This window comes from Phoenix dactylifera, unplaced genomic scaffold (assembly GCF_009389715.1).
Source record: "Phoenix dactylifera cultivar Barhee BC4 unplaced genomic scaffold, palm_55x_up_171113_PBpolish2nd_filt_p 000304F, whole genome shotgun sequence".
Classification (NCBI taxonomy): domain Eukaryota; kingdom Viridiplantae; phylum Streptophyta; class Magnoliopsida; order Arecales; family Arecaceae; genus Phoenix; species Phoenix dactylifera.
In genome coordinates, this window is record NW_024067778.1 from 284,757 (window position 1) to 288,381 (window position 3,625).

General features: G+C 39.6%; 1 non-coding gene across 1 annotated transcript; it reads left to right on the forward strand.

Annotated features, from left to right (window-relative positions):
• The first annotated feature begins 1,229 nt into the window (after positions 1-1,229).
• On the forward strand, positions 1,230-1,335 carry LOC120105513. The gene has a single exon (XR_005507909.1). It is a non-coding gene; the product is annotated as a small nucleolar RNA R71 (small nucleolar RNA).
• Positions 1,336-3,625: the final 2,290 nt, after the last annotated feature.

Here is a 3,625-nt window from a genome sequence, read left to right on the forward strand (position 1 = left end):
AAGACCTTTTTAGGCACATGTGTCCTAGATTTTCGCTTTTGTGTACAAAGGTCTTTGAGAAATTTGGCATAGGAGGGAACTTGTCTAATAGCATCAAGAAGCGGAAGGTTGATTTTCACTTGTTTGAAAACCTCCATCATTTCCTCTAGTGAAGTTCCTTTTTTGCCAAAGGGAGAGGGTGAATTAAGAGCTTCAGGAAATGGGGCCTTTGGGATATGAGTTTTGGCAGAAGGTGGACTAGCTGAAGAAGAAGAAGAAGGTTTTAGATTTTCATTTGACACATTTTTATCCTCTTCTTCACCTTCCTTATTGTTGTCCTCCCCAATCTTATTGTCTACTACACGTCCTCTCTTTAGGGTAGTCAAAGCATTGGCTTGTTCATGATGAATTGCATTTAATTGATTTTCTTGAGCCATGTATTGTCCCCTAGGATTACTTAGTGGTTGGCTTGGAAGCTTTCCTTCCTCTCGCTTGTTCAGTGCATTAGCTAGTTGCCCCATTTGGGATTCTAGCTTGACGATGGATTGCGTGTGAGAGTGCACCAATTGTTAATGGTTTCCAAACCTTGAAGGGCGTTCAACACTTTCTCCTCAAAGGCTGTGTTTCTTTGGGGTGGAGGAGGAGTGTGTTGAAATTGAGTCGAGGGACGGTAGGGATGAATATTTTGTTGGGTTTGAAAATTCTGAGAATTTTGAAAATTTTGGGAATAGGGTTGGGCTATGTTCGAAGCTTGCTGCTTCCAAGAAAAGTTTGGATGATTTCGCCATCCCGGGTTATATGTATTGGAAAATGGGTCATTACCCGGTCTAGGCTGTGTTTGAGCAACATTGATGTGTTCTTGCATGAGTTCGGGAAATTGGGGCGCTGAAGGGCACTCATGAATAGGGTGGGATGGGCTAGAACAGATAGTACACACTTGTGCTTGGAAAGAGTTCATGTAATATCCACCTATCATCAGTTGATCAATCTTATGGGACAATGCATCTACCTTGCTAGACAGGTCCATAGAATGACTTATTTCACAAATGGTCCCTTTTCTTTGAGAACTCATGGGTGCTTGACGAGAACAAGAAGCATGGTGGAGGGAGTTTTCATTAAGATTTTCAAATAATTGCCATGCTTCATGCTCATTTTGAAGCATGAATGTCCCCCCGCATGCGGCATCAATCATCTGACGGTTTTGTTCAGTCAATCCGTCATAGAAACATTGCACTAGCTGCCATTTAGGTATTTGATGATGTGGGCATTTACGGATTAGGTCCCGAAATCTCTCCCAAATTTCATGAAATTCTTCTCCCTCAGTTTGGGAGAAGCTTGTGATGGCACGTCTAAACTGGTTCGTTCTTCCAATGGAAAAGTATTTTTTTAAGAATTCTTGTTGCATTTGATCCCAAGAACGAATCGAGTTGGCTTCTAAAGAATTCAGCCATTGTTTGGCTCTATCTTTAAGGGAGAAGGGGAATAATCTAAGTTTTAGAGCATCATCAGTAAAGTTCTGAATCTTGACAATGGTGCAAATCTCAAGGAATTCATCTAGGTGTTTATATGGGTCTTCATTGGTGAGCCCATAAAAAGATGGGAGCATTTGGATCACACTAGATTTTATTTCATATTGTACAGCTGCTACTTCAGGTAATCGAATGCAAGATGGGAAAGTGTAAATGGTGGGAGTACAGTACTCCCTCAGGAGTTTGGGTTGTTCTTCAGCCATCTCAGGAGGTGGGGATGATTCTATTGTTCTGATCTTAGCTCGAATATTTCTAAGGGTCCGTTCTATTTCAGGGTCAAAAGGTAATAGGTCACGTACTCTAGAACGACTCCCTTGCATACACTAGTACTTGATCAGTCAAGCATGCAATAAAAGATAAACACATCAATCCTTGTATTTATCCTAAAATCACTAGACAGCTCCTAACTGGTTTGAAGAGGGCACCTAAGCCTCCAATCCGGTCTAATGAACCGAGTTGACCAGGTAAGCTCCCAGGTAAGTGGAGGGGTCACGATGCGTCCGCAAAGGTCCCACTTAAAACCCACTTGCCTCGAACAGATGAACTGTCTCCCTTATAGGGACAAAGCTTGCCTAGACATCAACTAAGCCACAGAGCGAAATTGGTGCAACTTTCGGTGATCTTTGTCCTATTAAGCTCGAATGTCCCTAGGAGCCAATGTCTAATTGATTTTAATTAAAGTGACACTATGTGAGATTGAGTTCACCTAAGTTGGGCAAGAGTCCGGTGATAAAATCCGGCTCTTATCTTGTTGGGGTGATTGCCCTTACTATGTGCGGAATAATTTGTGTATGTGTATCAGGCATGCATTCACAATTTTGCTGAAATTAAAATTAAACAATCACCACAAAATGTTAAGCTAATAATCAATTTAAACAAGAAAGGTTTAGAGGTTACCAAAGGGGATTTCCCCAGCAATTTAATTTTTTTTTTTTTAGCAAACCTCCACAGCATTCCTTTTTCAGCAAACCTCCACAGCATTCCTTTTTCAGCAGTTCTCCTTTTGATCATCCCAGATTTTTTTCGATTCCTGATCAAATAGTATAAAAAGAAAAATTAAAAATTAGTGAGATAGAAAGAAAAAAAAGAAAAATAACAAAAATAGAAAATATTTTTATTTTATTTTAGATATATATATATTTGAAAGGTTTTTTTTTTAAATGAAAAGAAAAACAACTATGCTAGCAATCCCCGGCAACGACGCCAAAAATTGATCGGTTATTTCAATTTCAAAAATAAACCACGCAATAGCACGTATCCTGTAGGATAGTGATTACGGGTGTCGGTCCACAGGGATTGGAGACAAGTTATTTTTTCTAATTAAATAATTACTTCAAAGGGGATAAGCTAGAGTAAATGATAAAAACTAAGAATTAATATGGGTGTAGTAGTATGAATTATCTATGGAGAGAGGTGTTTTAGGGCTAGATTCCACCGATAGATTTATATCCGTGACGCTTTCAATGATTGAGTTGTATGTTAGACTTGATTGCTTCCGACTACAAGCAAAAGCAATCATTAAAAATTATGATTAATTCGCAGTATGAATCATCTAAGTCTAGCACAAACCATCTACTCTAACGATAAGCATGACCTGTCTAACCTAGCATGATGCATCTGATCATTAAATCATTAAACATGAAATCGATGTCACATGAATATCTCCTCCAAACCACAGGTGTTGGATTCGATGAAATAGATCAATCTATGTAAAATATTTTATGCAAGATAAATGATTCACATAAATTGGATAAATCATAAGATCAATTGATAAATTCTTCATCATGCAACCATCTTACAATACAAACTCAAATCAATAAAAATGAAACGAATACTCCTCTATGGCTTCATCAAACCCCTAAACCGAGGCTTAGCTGCTCATGGTGCTTGTCATCTCCATTGGTATGCTGAAGAACTTCTTTGCCATCCGCCTCAAACCCTCTCTTGGTTTTTTATTCTCTTTTCCTTCTTTTTTTTATTTCTCTCTTCACCGAAACAGAGCAAGCTCTGTTCTAGAACCGAGCTCTCCCCCCTCCCTCCTTCACCGAACGCCTCAGCCCCCTCCTTTTATAGCCGTCCGGCGCACGCGGAGAGAGGGAAGAAGGGATCACGGCGGC